Raw genomic sequence first — 16,708 nt, 5'->3', positions numbered from 1 at the left:
CCCAAGCTGCCCACGGCTGGGCACTTCCCATAACGTGGGTGATTGGTACGTCCTCAGTCTCCAGAAGCACGCTTGTGACATTTCACCCTGCAGTGGGGGGAGGGGGCCCTGTGGTGGGGAGGGGGCCCTGTGGTGGCCCCGTCTGTCACTAGGAGCCAGGTCAGTGCTGTGTTCTCACGGAAGTCCCGCCAGTAGAGGCTGAGTAGTGTGGGACCATGCGCAGTGAGTGACCGGAACCTCTGGGGCCTCAGCTCTGCACCTGCCCAGCATGGCTCTGGGGCCCTGGGACACAGGCACACCCTTCCTGCCTCTGTGGGGCAGCGTGTGGGGAGGAAGCCGCTTAGTCTGGTGGCACCTTGCACACCCGAGACTGGCCTCTGACATTCACAGGTGGGGGGTGGTTTTGCCTCTCTGGGCCTCCGTTTCCCTAGCTTTAAGTTGGAGGTTAGAAATAAACCCTGCTGTGCAGAGTGGCTACGGGAACCACAGGGGATGACACTGGGTACCCGGTCCATGCCAGGTGCCCCACTGGTGCCCTCACCATCTGCTGCTCTCAGAGCGGCCAGCCTCAAGGCTCCCGTGGGTTAACTCCCAGGCATTGGACTTGAAATCATACCGTGGAGAGGAAGTGATGGAGTCTGGTCGAGGAACTCAGGTAGGGCTTTGTGGAGGAAGTAGCTTTTGGAATTCTCTGGGCAAGCCTTGAAGGAGCAGGTGGGTGCTGTTTTCGGCGGAGGCATGGCACGGGAGCACAGATTTCAGCCAGCGAGCAGTGGAATCGTGCCCCAGAGCCACACCCGACAGACAGGAGGCGGCGTGACTGTCCAGGCCCTTCACAAGCTGCTCACATCCTCAGTCGTTCGGGCCAGTCTTGTGCTCAAGAACATTCCCTGGCTCCCCAGTGCCCACACAGTAAGTTTATTTCAAGGCCCTTCCCCCTCACACCCTAGCCCGAGTCTCAGGCTTCTGTGGAGGACCTGTCCATCTGAATGTCCCTACTGGGGTCTCCTCTCGCGACAGAACTCCACAGGCAGATCCTGGAGTCTCACCAAACTTGAATCCTTTGGAGTCTTATTGTTGAGGTGGAGTTAATGGTTGTGTGTGTTGGGGGGGGGGCAGGGAGTGTTTAAGTCTTCTGGATATTGGCTCTAATTTGCATAGGGGAACATTTTTGGATAAGGGCTGCTTGGTCTGTCACTTGGGCATCCGTGGGACTTGTCCTGGCAAAGTCTGACAGCTACCAAAGATTAGCATGGAGCTGATGAAAGGAAAAGGGAAAGGTCACGCTCACTTGGCGTGAAGAATTTGCCACTCCCTGATCAACGGATTCTGTGATTGCCTGTGACTAGGGCCTCGGGCCCTGGGCTAAGTCCTCATGGGAGTTGCAGGTGCTGGTCTGGGCCCCTGCCCTTATTCCAGGTTTCTCCCCTAGAGTTGGGGTCTCTTATGGCTGTGGTGCTGAGGGCAGGGCCCTTTGAAGAGCCAGGGCCGTCTGCCGTCGTGGTGAGCGCTGGAGGGCACATGCCATGATGTCCGGTCAAGGTCAAGGAGTGGCATCCTGGCATGGAGCTCCCCACCCACCCCCGTAGGCAATGCGTTGTGGACTTTGATTTTGAGGCGAGGCCTCTGAGTGGTGGAGGCTGAGGGGAGGCATTGGCTGAGTGGAAAGTGGTCTAGCCTAGGAAACGTGACCCAGGGTTCAAACCTTGCCTTTGTGATTTGCTGTGTGACCCAGAGCAAGTCATTTCACTTCTCTGGGCCCGAGTTTCTTCCTTTCTAGACTGAGGGGTTTGGCCAAGGTCCCAAATTCCCACCCTGCCCCACCCCTCCCCCAAACCTTGTCTGCCTCGTTCTCTCTGCCCCCAGCTCCAGCCTGGGGAGGACCAGCTGGGCTGACGTCAACTGGCATCTGGAAGTATCTACCCAGACACCTTCTGCTGAAGGTAACTCTCCCAGTTAGACGTATTTAATGGCATATGGATCCTTAATTAACCGATAGCTTCTTGTGGTGCATCTTTGCTTAGTTTCCTGGGTCTACGTAAGGCACCCTGACTGCACAAGGTGCCTGTTCTAAAGAGAGAGCACCTGTGCCCGGGGGAACCCTGGGACGCCGTGTCTGCAGCCCTCCCCCTCGCTGGTAGGAGGATGGGTCTGCCTCCCCAGGATCTGCCTTCCCATTAGTCTGGAAACCCCAGTTCTCCCTTCCATCTACCTCTGTTCTTCCCTGCTGTGTTCTCAGCTCGTCCTGACTTCAGGGCTCTTTGCTTCCTGGGAGGATATGTCGCCCCCCTACAGAAGCCACTGGCTCAGCACGGGCCCTCCTGCAGGGCCCCATCTGACTCAGGTCAGCTGTCTTTGCTCTGCTGGGGCTGAGCCACGACAGCTCTTGGGCCTGCACACAGTGTGGCACTATGTAGACAGCCCCTTTACTGCTCCTCCAGTCTTGTGCTGGGTGGGGCGGTTGGGCTCAGAAGTAGCATCACTGGGAGGGAGCCCTGAATGCACACTTTCTGGCCCTTCCTCCCCAGGCTCTGTGCTCAGGCTCACAGGGAGAGATGGGTCTTCTTGCTTACCAGAAGGGAAACAGGGACTGCCTGAGGGGGGAGGCAGAAGGGGGTCACTTCTAGGTGAACGGGGAGGCTTCCAGATGGGCGGGCATTGGACAGGACAAAGTTCTGGGCCTTCAGGAAGAGCATTTGCTGAATGTGCTGGTTCCTTCACATGGTTCAAATGCCCAGCTCTGTGCAAATCACCAGGGCCCAAAGCCAGAGAGGCAAGCCATGCTCAGAGCAAGCCTTTGCCATTAATCATGCCAAGCTTCGTCCTCAGGTGTCTGGGCTGAGTAGCAGTGGCCCCAGAGGGCAGACCCCAGCCCAGAGGGTAGTTCCCTGCTACTGGGAGGATGGGCTGGTGGACCCAGGCAGGAGGCAGGAGGCAGGGGAGTCAGAATGTGACTATGAGATGCAGGTCTCCCAGAAAGGCCATAGGGTCCCCTGCATGAAGCAAAGGGCCTGGCCAAGGGGTACGGAAGAACTTCAGCTGAACCCTCTCCATAGTCTACTCTGTGCCTGGGGAGGTCACCGTCCTGGGAGGGAGACATGAGAATGGCTTGGAGGAGGACTGACGTTCAGATAGGTCATCCGGGTGGACATGCCCCATCTCCCTGGGCCCCTGTGAAGGGTGGGATTGTTCCAGAAGGATTGAGAGTGGAGAACCCGGTCCTTTAGATGCTGCCTGGGTTCTGCCTGAGGCACAGGGGCATGGCCTTCCTGGCACCTGTGCCTCCTTGCCTGGTGACCATGGGAGGAGTCAGGGCAGGAGGGCACTTGCAAGGTGAGGCATCTCTACTTGGGGAAGCTTGTGTTCTTCATGGCTTCCTGTCACTCCTGGGTCCCAGTTCAGGTTCCTGGAGACCTCCAGCATCCAGAGAGCAGCTCTTGGTTTCGTGAGGTGTGGCCCTCCGCCTCGGCCAGTGAAAACAAAGCCCTAGCATTGCTTCTTCCAGCTCCTCAGCACTGGGAGCTGGCGGCCTCAGGGACCTCTGTCAGCACCTGGCCCTGGCTTCCCGCCTCCCCCTTTGTGATCGGGCCACATGGCCTTGGGCAAGCCGTGTCTTAGTCTCTTCCACGAAGGATGATGTAATAGCCAGGGAGAAGCAGGTGTCCCCCAGATAGGTATAGGTGGAGATGAAGGAAATACGTGTCATTATGTGTGGGGCTCTTGCTTGACCTTTCAGTGGGGGGGGGGGGGGCAGGACCAGGTGCTCCCAGCGAAGGGTTCCCGAGCTGGACCAGCTCTTCTCTCCCGGGAACAGCACATTTTTCAGGTACAGGTTTTCTGTAGGCCTTCTCACACTGATGAGTCAAGTCTCCATCTACTTCCTCCGACCCCTCTCTGTGGCTGGGTTCTCCTCTCTGGCCCCACCTTTCAGTTCCCAGTGGACCAGATGCTTGGTGATGGGGTGGGTGGGAGGTCCTCCAAAGGACCCGAAGCCCACAGTCTGTCCCAAGCCCCTGACAAACCTTGGGGGAAAGTCTTGCCTTTCCTTAATCTAAGGGGACCCTACAGCCACCAGGTGTGAGCTGCAGCCCTGGTGGCTCCACGGGCCCCTGTGTGTGGTATGGCCTGCTGATTATTCACTGAGCATGCTGGGCATCGGCCATGGGCCAGCCTCAGCGAGAGGCATGGTGGTGAATGGGACCATCAATGTCCCTGACCTCTGAACACCAAACTCTAGCACATGCTTCCAAGATGCCCGAGGTCTAGAAAGAGTCGGCTGAACAGATATTGGGATGAGAACATGTTTCAGCAATTACTGTAGTTTGAGCTGAATTTTAGGAGTTGGGTAGAAACGTAAAAATCCAACAAACGGAAAAAACATGATATCGAGAACCCAGTGGAGCAGAACCCACAATTAATATTTCTCTATAATTTGATGGCTCCTCAGAGAACACACTCCTGAAAAAAGGCCAATTATATATTGGTTTATTCAGCCTACAAATAGCATTTTGACAGCCATCTGGGGATGGCAGGGACTTCCAGAGGTTCTCTTAGGTCACCCTCTGCATTATCCAGCTTACCCCCACTGGAAGGTTTGAAGCAGTCTCGTATGCCCTTAAATGTTAACTATGGGGCTTGCAACTAAACCGACATCAGACCCAGGCAGAGACTTCAGAGAAGACAAGTAGGTTTTAAACCACTGATCTGGTTAACAAGGAGGAAGAATTTCTAGTCTATTCCCAGCAGGCCAAGAAATTACAGATGCTCCCTCGAAGACGCACAATTTTTAATGTCAGCCAACCGTGTGTCCTTGTACCTCAAAACTTTAACAAGAAAAAAGCATCATTTGTGACCCCACGCATAGAGTTGTTAAGCTTGAATTAGTTACAAACTCACACGCGGTGAAATGATGGGTATATATGCACGGGAATGGGGCGGGCACAGAGATGTGGATTCTCACATATTCATTTAGAGCGTGTGCGTGTGTGTGTGTGTGTGTGTGTGTGTGTGCACTGACTGGGTATCTGAGTTTTGTTTTTGTTTTTTTTCTTCTTCATTGCTGGACATTTTCATGTCTGCGTGTGAAGAGGACAGGGGTCTGGTTCTGATGGGCGTGTGGATGTGGCTGGAGGCCCTCAAGGATGTTCCCAGGGGACGGTTTTGGAAGTCAGGATGTTTCTACCAGAAGCTGGGCCGGCTCGGCCACACTGCGGGTGGATGGGATGGTTTGTCCCCAGCCCCTGGCTGGGACCTCCCTTCCCACCCTGGTGGGTGGTTTGGGCACCGGACCACGAGTCTAACTGTGGTCTGGGCATCGGACCAGGCGGTGGGAAGCCATTCCGGGTTCGGCAAAACCAGTGATTCCAACTGGACCACAGTGAACCAAATTCCAAGAAGCCTACTCTTGTCCTTTTCCTGTGTTTCCCCTTTGTTGATATTCTCTGGCCTTCTCCGCCTGTGGAGAGGGCGCCTTCACAAATGGCCTTAGCATGCCGTTCTGAAGTTGAACAGAATGAGATAACCATCAACTGAAATCAGAGGTATTTATTGTCACAGCTTACCTGAAGAACGAAAACAAACAAAACTGTATCACCAATGTTTACAAGTCCGAGTAGACATCCAGCCCGTGTAAAATATGTAATTTATGCAAGGGATTGCATCTTTCTTTTGTAACGAATGCACTAAGCAACCTGTATATATTTTACAATGTCTTTACAGAAAAAGAAAGAATCATTTACTGTAGTGTTGTAAAATAATGCACTTTTCTAATTTTTTCATTAAAATCTCTATGGCACGTTTGCAAATGTGTCTTTGTCTTCCTTCACTAAGACAGGGCAAGAGTCCCCCTGATGTGGGGCCCCCCACCCCTCAGCCACCTTCTGACGGCTTCCTGTAGCGAGGTAGACAGGGTCAAAACTGGGCAGCCCATGGCAGGCCCACTAAGGAGCCTTGGTCCTAAAAAGCCCAGCAAAGACCTCAGCTGAACCGAGAGCTGATTTGCCAGTGTTTGTTTTTCTTAAAAAAATTTTTTTTAAATATTTATTTTTGACAGAGAGAGAGACAGAGCCAGAGCATGAGCAGAGGGAGGGCAGAGAGAGAGGGAGACACAGAATCGGAAGCAGGCTCCAAGCTCTCAGCACAGAGCCCGACGCAGGGCTCAGACTCACGGACCGTGAGATCATGACCTGAGCCGAAGTCGGATGCTCAACCGACTGAGCCACCCAGGCGCCCCACAGCATTTGTTCTTCTTTTCTGAGTGAGGAGCCTTAGTCCAAAACAGGAGACGTCCCCTTTGCCCCTTTCCAACTACTGAGTGTTGAAGAAAGATGGGGAAAACAGCAGGTGCCCGGTATTCTCTAAATCAAGGGCAAAATTTGTGGTAGCCACCCCCCCCCCCCGCCCTGACGTTGGGGGCTTCCTGACTTCACACGTGCTCTGGAGTCACAGGCCTCATGGAGCCCCACCTGGGGATGCCAGGGTCAGAGCTTCCCGGGGGCCGTGGCTCCCCAATCTGGGCATCACCTTTGCCCGAGGGCTCCCACAAACAGACTGCCAGACCCCACCCTGAATGTAGGTCCAGGATGGGGACGAGAGTATGTGCCTCTAACAAGGTCTCAGTTGATGTTGACGCTGCTGGGGTGGGGGCCCCACCTTGAAGACAGCAGTCTCCGTACTGTCCCAACTGAGATTAGGGGGAGACCCTGGCCAAAAGCACATCATGGCCACAGGGGGAGCCCCACAAGGCCAGGTTCCTTGCTGCCTGTCTTGTAGGAAACGTCTGTACTCCTGGAACCCCTAGCTGCCCTCCCAGCTTGGTGTGGCTTCCTCGGGCGCTTGCCAGAGGTTCATACAGGAAACGGGACGGACCCTGGTGAGTACCTGAGCTCTTGGTGACTGCACCTGTTCCCCGAACACATGCCTGGCTTCAGGAGCTGGGTCTTCTGAGCCAGGCATCGGCAAACTTTCTACAGAATGCCGGCTAGGTAGCTTAGACTCCGTGCGACAACCTAACTGGGCTGATGTGGCAGGAAGGCAGCCAGAGAGGGTTCATAAAGGAACGTGTGGGATGGTGCCCAATAAAAATTTATTTATGGAGACTGAAGTTTGAGTTTCCTCGCATTTTCATGGCAACGAAATATTATTCTCCTCTTGCCCCTCCCCCCCATTTAATAATGTCAAAGTCATTCTGAGCTGGGAGGCCATACAGAGACCCTTGTTGTGAGGTCTCACAGGACCCCTCTGTGAGGTCATTATAAAAGGTTGGGGGGGGGGTGGGCAGGGAGCCAGAATTTGAAGGTTGTCAGCTTCCTGCTTCTTACGATAGTAGAAGGGCTAAAATCAGGTCACGAGTTGGAGGAGCCTTTATTTTACCCATTGTTCTTGGGCTGCCACTTCTTGGGAGGGTTCAGAGAGATTATTACCCTGGGCAGACCCAGACTAGCCTTCCCTGACCCTCACCCCATGCATTGTCTTCCTTTCTCTCTGTGCCATGCCTCCTTCCACCCCAGCACGGGCCAAGACATGGCCATGACCCCGCAGTCACAGGTAAGGGCCAGACGCAGCAATCCTCATGCCCGAGGTGGGGGCAGGGGACAGGGGCCGCTGTCCCACATCCTGCACCACGCAGAGAACCTGCTCACGTCCAGTCTCCACGTCCTGCCTCCGCAGGGTGGTGGCTTTGGAGCCTACTCAGGGAATCTGTTCATCAACATTCACCCTTAAAGTTATCACTGTGCACCTATTAATAAAAATGACCATCTAAATAAATTAAATTCTGTGCAATTTTTCTGTTCGTTACTGTATCACATTGTTGGATTTTCACCACATTGTAGGGTATGTTGATGTTAGCCCGATATTAAGTATGGTATAAAAAACATTCACTTTGGGGGTCCCTAAACAGGACACCAGGGTGGCTGAAACCAAGGTGACAAAGAGGTCCTGTGACTCCTATTGGGGGGCGGGGGACAGGTCACAGTGCAAAGAACGTGAGATTTTGAAGATTTTATTCTCCCTTTGCCACAAATGGAAAATCCCATCATCAAAAGCCACAGGGTGGACGTCACCGATCGCAGGGGCTGGTTTTCAATCCAGCTGCTTCTGTGGGCACCTCTGTGTCCTCCAGAAGGAGTAGTAAAAGGAACTTTATTTTATGACGATTCATAATTCTTCAAAGCAGCCTAAGTCACTTCTACCATTTAATGGCGCCATGTCCTCGGACACTCCTCATCTACACATGGGCAGAGAGACACTATTAACTAAGGGCCAAGTAGTCACCGCTTAGTAATGGTGAGATACTATCACTGTGTGCCAAGTGCTTTTTAATGGAGAAGATGTTCAGATAACGTTTTCACCTCTTTAGTATTCATCCCCTTCTAAAATATTTATTTGAGTGGGGGAGGGGCAGAGAGAGGGGGCAGGGGAGAGAGAATCCCAAGCAGGCTCCTCATAGGACAGTACATCACCTGACATGGGGCTTGATCTCACAAACTGAGATCACGACCCAAGCTGAAATCAAGAGTTGGACGCTCAACTGACTGAGCCACTCAGGTGCCCTAAACATTTTTTTTTTTTTTTTAGAGAAGCTTAAGGTTCACAGCAAGATGGAGAGGACGGTTCAGAGAGGTTACCTGAGCTCTTCCTCCCCCCTTCCCAAGCCTCCCCCGTTGTCAGCATCCCCCGCCATAAGACGAACCCACATGGACAGATCATCACCCAGAGCCTCGAGTTTATGGTAGGGCCCACTCTTGGTGCTGTACCCCCCACGGGCTTGCACAAACATGTGGTGACACGTATCCACCATTAGAGTATCATACAGAGTAGTTTCACCGCCCTGAAATCCTGTCTTCCTACTCATCCCCCAAGTGCTTTTCACAGAATGATGCAGCATTTCTCACAGTGTGCTCCCAGAACACTGGTTCTCCAAGTTGCTCCTCCCCTCATCCCCCGAAAGGTGATGTGCCTTGCTGTGTTCTATGTCCTTCTCCTGGTGATTCATAGCCCACCACACCACAACTTCTCACAGCCTTTACTATCCTGAAGAAACTTTTGAGCTTTGTTACCCTGGTGACTCCTGAGCAAATGGGTCTGAGGAGCACCGCACCCACCCCCACCAGCACACGTGCTCACGTGCATGGAGCCCCAGGCGCGTGTCCCCTGGTGGTCAGCCATGCTGTGCACCCACTCCTTCCAGTCCACCACCCTCCAGGCACATGATAGGGTGGCTCTTCCCGGCCCCCTGGGTGAGTGGATTCCTAGGACTAGTTCTGGCCAATGCATCATGAGGGAAGCGACATAGGTCACTTCCTGGCTGGAGCATTAACTGTCACAGTGTGAGGCCTTCTGGAACTCTCTTTCCTTCTGTCATGCTGACAGGTTTCAAGATAGTGGCCGCCGAGTCTGGTTCTTGAAGTGAAGACATGAAGCATAGAGTCCCCAGCTGGCCAACCGTGGACATATAAAGTGAAAGAGAAAAACACCTTTGAGTCCTACCGGAGTTCTGACTTTCCCAACTGGTCCATGTGTCTCAGGACACTGGGTCCTCAGCCCTTTTCTGTCTGGCACATGGTTGGCTCATAAGAACTCATTGAATTGGCCACTGGCCAGCAGCATCTTGCTGGGGGCAGTTGCCTACAATGAAACCCCACTTTGGCTCCTCCTTATCTGGGTCAAGCATTGCCCCATTCCAGTCCCATCTCCGTGCCAGGGATTGTTTTTACACCATCTCTTTGGTACATCCAGCACACTTCCCCCCCACAATTGGGGGAGGCCCCTGCAGGAGCTGGTGACACCTTCTACAAAGGACAAAGCCAAGGAGCCACTTCTCCAGAATCCTTAGCGTCCGCCAACCAACAGTGGCCGAAGGGGACGGGGACGCACTGGCCGCGGATGGCAATCCGGGCCTTGGTTTTCATAATGCGTCTAGAGCCGGTGGTGGTGGTGGTGATTGGAGCGGGGAGCAGAAACAAGCAGAACCATGGCTGGGATTCCTGTCCTGCCAAACTCTCATCAGAACCCTGAGTCATTCATCTGAACAGAGAACACAACGTGTCTGGATGGAACTCCAGGGGCCAGGTGTCGGGTGAAGCCTGGGCAGCCTTTTCAAGTCCTCATTACAGAGTTAAAGGTCTATCAGCTTGGTAGTTGTGCTGTCCAAGAAACTCTCCACCTCCCGGCAGCTCCTGTCCACTCGAGCCCCAGCCAGACCAAGAACACCGTGGATAAACAAACCCAAGAGCCTAGCATGCAGGACTCCCTCACCTGGCCGCCCCCTGCAGGGCCAGGAGGGGCCGCGGGGAGTCCCCCGTGGGATGGGGTCAGCTGCCCGGCTCAGAGCCCACAGTCGCAGGCGGAAATGCTACTTAACCTCATTACACTGCAGGTTTCGCATGTGTAAAACCAGGTTCTTTTGAGGAATTATTATTATTAACATCTCCCCATGAGCCAAGCAACCCACTGAGATAATATATGTAATGCTCATAATAAATGCTAGCTGTGTGCCAGGCACCGAGACTGCGGTTTCTGTGCTGTTCCTTTCAGCTCAGCTGTGTGCATTCCAAGCACGTTCCCGTGGCCGTAGGTCTCCCGTGAAAAGTGGCTTCTAGAGTGTTTATTTGCCCCGTGCCCCCTTTGGCCCCTTATCCTGGGAACACTCCAGGCTTGAGCCAGTTTAGTGACGCAGAACTGCTGGATGAAAGGGAGGCCAGGTCCCCTTGAGGAAAGATCCAGCCACACTGCCAAAAATTGATACTATTAATCTTCCTCCCAGCCTTCCCTGAAGGGACCTATGGCCATTTACCAGGGTGACCGTGCATTGTGGGAGGGAGAATAACCAGAATTGGGGGGATTATTGGACATTGGCTCTGAACGGACACAAATTCCAGAAGACCCACACTGGCATGTGGTCCACCATCAGAGCAGAGGCTCGTGGAGGTCAGGTGATCAGTGCAGTTTAGCTCCAACCAGGCTCACAGGGGGCCTCCCAAGTCACCCTGTGTTGCTTCTCAAGTTCTGGAATGCACAGTGGGGTAGCCATGCTCAACAACTGGCAGGATCCCCTCACTGGAAACAGACCCTGCCCCTGGCCACATGCATGGCTGGTCACCCAGGCTCTGATTAGAGCACCGTGTCCCCTGTGCCACCAGGTGATTGTTCCAGGAATGAACCTGTGGCCCAGAGCAGCCGATCAGAGCCCTCCTTTCTCTCCCCCACAGGAGCTGGTGGAGAAGGGTCCATGTGCCACCAGCCGTAGTATGGGGTCCCTTGAAGCAGGCAGGTGTAGAGGAAGAGGCCAGAATTCAGACTCATCCTACAAAGCCTAGAGTATTTAAGTCCTGAATCAAGGCATCCTTGATCAAGGCCAGATCCACCCCTGCCCTTTCGACTGGCTGATGAGGTCATCAGTTTTTAAGAAGCCAGTGTGAGGTGGGATTTGGTGATCCACCATCCCAAGTCAGAGGCTGAGCTGGGAGTTTCCTCTCCAGATCTCTCTCCACCTTTTTTCACGCTGCTGTGTCCATGGAAACAAACCTGTGGCTTCCATTTAGATTTGGCCAATAAGCAGCATCCAGAGTGAAGTCTGGAGTTTGGGGTTGGGGGGGGGAAGGAAGGTGGGAACATTTATTCCTGGTTTGCCCTGGGGAGACTCTGGGTTCTGGATGGTTTCTAAAGCAAGGGTCCCAGCTTCTGCCAGGTGGCCTTCTTTTCATAATCTCTGGTTTTCAAGGTTCTGAACTAACCCCTTCCCCTGCCCCCAAGAGGGCCACAGTGCCCTGCCATTCACCCCAGGTACTGTACCACCCTTTGTGGTTTCCTTGTACTCTGAGTTTTTGAAAATGGCTCTTGCAATCAACTATTCTCAACTCATCCACTGTGAGTATGTGGTCTCTCTCCTGGTGGACCCCGCCTGCTGCACACACGTGATTGCTACATGCACACAACTAAACCGACGCTGACAAAATATCACGAGACCATTCTGAGAGCTGGACATACATCTCTGCCCAAACAATGGTCTTGGGAAAGCTAACGAGTCATCTAGCAAAGGAGAGCAATTGCTTAGGAAACAAGCTGGCATTTGTTCTGTTGCCATGCATGGTCTTGGGTACTTCTGATGCCGGGTTTCCCACTGGAACAGTTCACCCCAAGAACTGGCACCCTTCACAAGTGAGGATGGCCCTGCTTTTAGAGCAGAACTCTTGTGTTCACTACATTTCTTAATGGTCTGTTCTGGACCAAATGTTTAGGTCTTCCCCAGATTTGTATGTTCAAACCTAGCCCCAGTGCTATGGTATCGGGGGGCAGGGCATTTGGGAGGTGAGGAGGACAGAAGGGTGGAGCCCTCATGAATGAAATTGGTGGCCTTATCAAGGAGACCCCACAGAGCTCCCTCCCCCTCTTCTGCCATGCGAGGACATAGCGAGAAGACAGTTGTCCGTGAACCAGGAATTGGGCTCTTGATCTTGAGTTTCCAGCCTCCAGAACCAGGAGGAATAAACTTCTGTAGTTGAGAAGCCCCCCAGTCTGTGGTATTCTGGAATAACCACCCGAATGGACATACGGCCATCCAATAGCAACTCAACTTCTGCTGAAAGCAAATCTGGAGCTGAGATTCTCTTCCTTTTTTTCAATTTAAGTGTTATTGAGGCATGGCAGGTGTTACAGAAAAGTATACCCATCTAAGTGTGCGGCTTGATGAACCTCCACAGACTGACCCATCCACATCACCCAAGTCCCAAGTCCAGAAGCAGATGACGGGCACCCCAGAAGCTGCCCTCACCCTCTGCAGGCACGGACACCCCAGCAAGGCCACTACCCTCCTGACCTCTGATTATATTAAGATCTTAAATAAATGGACCCATGTGTGTGTACTTCTAATATCTGCTTCTTTTGTGTACGTGTGAACTTCACCCACATTGCCTGTTATGGCTTTTGTTCTCACTGCTGAGTTCCACTCTACAAGCGTGCCAGTCCATGGTAGATGGACATTCTTTCTAGCTGTTGGCGATTATTTGTTATACAGATATGAACATTCTGGAATGTTACAAAAGCAGGGGGAGGCTGAGCCACTGGAAAAATCTACTGAGGAACAATATACATATCGCTATAAAATTTTCCAGAGCCCCATGGCTCACCGCACCTGTGCGGGGTCCAGTTCCTGCTGTGAACCTCTGGCTTCCACATCCGATGCCTGAGGGATGCAGCTGTGGGGACTGCAAGTAGTTCCAGGTGAACAGAACCAGGGATGGGAATTGGGTAGTTTCTTATTTTATTGACTTACTGAGAGAGAGAGAGAGAGAGAGAGAGAGAAAATCCCAAGCAACAGATCCAATGCACAGGCAGAGCAGAGCCCAATGTAGGGCTCAAGCTGATGAACCATGATACCATGATCAGGTACTGATCATTTGATCGGCCTAGACGTAGGGTCATCAATAATCCTGTTGCTCAGCGCCTGACCGACGACCCAAGTCAAATTCACAGCTCTTGGGTCTCTCACGTCAAGTTAGGGCTACACCCACGCTCCCACACTTGACCTGATCTCTCGCCTTGTCTTCCTACTCTTAATTCACAGTATTTCGATTCCACTTCCCAGAGAGAATCTGATGGGCCAAACTTGGTTTGGGTCATACATCTGTGGTTGGCATAATGATGCCCATCTATGGGTGGCCAGGGTGGCTTAGGGCGGACAACATTTCTGCTCAAGCAAAAACACATTACAGGTTCTCAGAGGTTTTGATGCTCACCCGGCCTCGTTTGTAAACTGTTTACATTGCCAGCCCCCCACCCCATTATAAGGGTCTCCCTTATCCCCATTAATAATTGTGTTCACCACACACCGTGAACACAATTATTTGCTTCTTGGCACGTCCTTCCAGTCCCCTCCCTCCCTCCCTCCACCAAGACTTGTTCATAATGTGGTCGGCCATCTGTCCAGGGTCCTGTGGCCATGTGCCCTGCAAAGGCAGCATCTATTACCTACTAAGAGAGAGGTAAAGAAGTGGAGATCAGGGGTGGATGGCAGAGCAGGTGAGGTTAAGACTGTGGGGAGGACTTGGGGGTTCCGCACAGTCCCATCAATGTTCAGCTGCAAAATGGGACTAATGTGTCCCTGGACAGTGTGGTGTGTCTGTTAAACTGAGATACGACCCAGTGGCCACAGGATCTGATGAGCAGATGGCACCTTCACAAAGACAAAAATCACTCTTTCCTTTGCATGGATATAGCCTCCGGCCCCAGAAGCACAGCTCGGTGAGGGTCAGCCCTATTTCCATTCCCACATGCCACCGTGGTCCAGCTTGCCTGTGCAGTGCACAACAGGTACACCTGTATGCAGCAGCCTTCATGGTTTTTTTTATACCAGAGAAGTTAAAATACATCATGCCAAGGTCATGCAGGGAAGAGCTAAATTAGACACCCTGGTGCTGACCAAATGCTGAATCCCAAATAGGCCAAAGTATTAATTAAAGGTAGACTGTGCTCTGTGGGCATGTTTAGCACAAACCTAGTCCCTCATACACAAAACCACACATTTATTATTTAGTAAGGCGAGCTCTGTTTTGAGCCATCTTTTCTCATTTAGTTCATTCAAGAAATAATTGTAAGCCTAGGATATGCCAGGCAGGCACAAAGATACTTTTGAAGAGCTTGTATATAGTACAGGATGAGAGATGATAAATGTGGTGCATAGAGAAGTGATGCTGTCCCACATTTGAGGGTGTGGTCACAGAACAGAGGAGGAGGAGGAGGCGGCGGCAGCCAGAGTGGGGACTTGGAGGCCAGCAGGAGGTGGTAGCCTGTGCAAGTGGCACTCGGGGCTGAAAGGTGAACTTGAGCAAAGGCTTGAGGAAGGAAAGGAGCCAGCCACGCCAGCCAATGCCGCCTCTCCCCCCTCCTCCAGACCTGGAGCTGCGACAGGACACACACAGTTAAGGAGAAGTGATTGGACCTCCCCCTTGTAGGGTCATGGCTGAGAATTCCAGAACAGGTTCGAGTTGGAGTTTATGAGGCAGTGAGGAGTGATGGACATAGCCAATGTGCATCCCACAGTCCCCTCCACCCCCCTGCAGACAGGGAGGACCTGCACTCACTCGCCTGGTGTGGAGGACCGTCCTGAGGGGGGATAGGGAGGGAATGACCAGGAACACGTTACCCTGGGAGGCATGTGGGCCCAGCCCCCTCAAGTCCAGCTCTCTGTCTGTTGACCGCCCAGCTTAGAGAAGGCTGGCCCCTCCAGCTGCAGGCTGAAGTGACACAGCTGGGACACTGGTCTCTGACCACTCGCCTCAGGAGCACCATGCACCCAGCAGGTCCCTTTGGGGGGTTCTAGGGCCAGTTTTTCCCTAGAGTATTGGTGGGGCCCATCTGCTCCTGGCTTCAGCTGGGATCAGAACTCAGCCAGGGTTCCTTTTATGGCCCTCACCGTGGGCTGTCTGGAAGTAGAGCCCGGGGAGGGGAGGGGAGGGGAGGGGAGGGGAGGGGAGGGGAGGGGATCCCAGCTCGGAGCAGACGTTGCTGGCTCACACAGCCGCTCTGCATACCATGAGGTCCCCATAGAGCCATCAGAGAAGCCAGCCGGCTGACCAGCCTCCCGCGTCGTCCCGTTGCCATGGTAATGCCCCAGTGCAGCACCAGGAATAGATGGCTTTTGAAGGGTGAGTGGATGGAGTCTCGTAAAAGGTATGAGGAGGCTGGGGGAGGGGTTTTCCCTGAGGGATTCTGAGTGGGCACAGGATTCTCCTTTCCCGCGGTCTTGCCAGCAGTGGCCCTTCCGTTCATTCCGGAGACAAACATCTACCACCTGCATGCTGTAGTTCGCAGTGCTGGGCATGATGGGGGAGCAGGGCACCAAATCCCCAGGCACATGGGGGGCATAACCAGTGCCCATTCATCCCTGGGCCCCTGACCTTTCCCAGTTAGAGGGGGGAGTGCAGGGCTCAGGGTCCGCACCTCTCACCAAGTAAACCCAGGCAAGTCCCTCAACCTTTCCAAGGCTCAGATGCCCAACCAGAGGAGAACCAGGGGGACTTAGGCAGTAAGAGATTCCAGGGAGTTGGTTTACACGGTTGTGGAGTCCTAGCTGTGGCTCAGTGAGTCTGGAATCCACAGGGCAAACCACCAGGAAGGGCAGACTGGAACTCTCGAATACAGGCCGAAGCCATGTCCACAGGTGGGGTCTCTCCTTCCTCAGGGAAGTCACCTGATTCTGGCCTTTAAGCACACCTACAAAACGCTGTAGGGGTGCCTGGTGACTCGGTTAAGCAAGCGCCCGGCTTTGGCTCAGGTCATGATCTCACGGTTCAGGAGTTCGAGCCCCATGTCGGGCTCTGCGCTGACGGCTCAGAGCCTGGAGCCTGCTTTGGATTCTGTGCCTCCCTGTCTCTCTGCCCCTTCCCCACTCACTCGCTCTCAATCTCTCTCAATAAACAAACAAAACAAACATTAAAAAAATAAAAACAAAACAAACCCTTCCCAGCAGTGCCCGGATTAGAGTTTGGCCAAGGAACCAGGGACCAGGTTGACACAAAGGCCACAGTCACCGGTGGCTTCTCGATAGAACGGGGCTGGCAGGCTCTTCGGGAGCTTGCTGCAGGATTTACCCAGGGGGTTTCGTTTCGGCCTAATTCCAACAAGAACCGACAGCAATGGTAGCCACAGAGGACTTTGGGGAATCCTCACCAGGTGCCAGGCACCTTCTCAGCACCTCTAATCCTCACAA

Source organism: Felis catus, chromosome F2 (assembly GCF_018350175.1).
Source record: "Felis catus isolate Fca126 chromosome F2, F.catus_Fca126_mat1.0, whole genome shotgun sequence".
Taxonomy (NCBI): Eukaryota; Metazoa; Chordata; class Mammalia; order Carnivora; family Felidae; genus Felis; species Felis catus.
The sequence above is the reverse complement of the archived record's forward strand: the minus strand, read 5'-3'. Positions refer to the sequence as shown.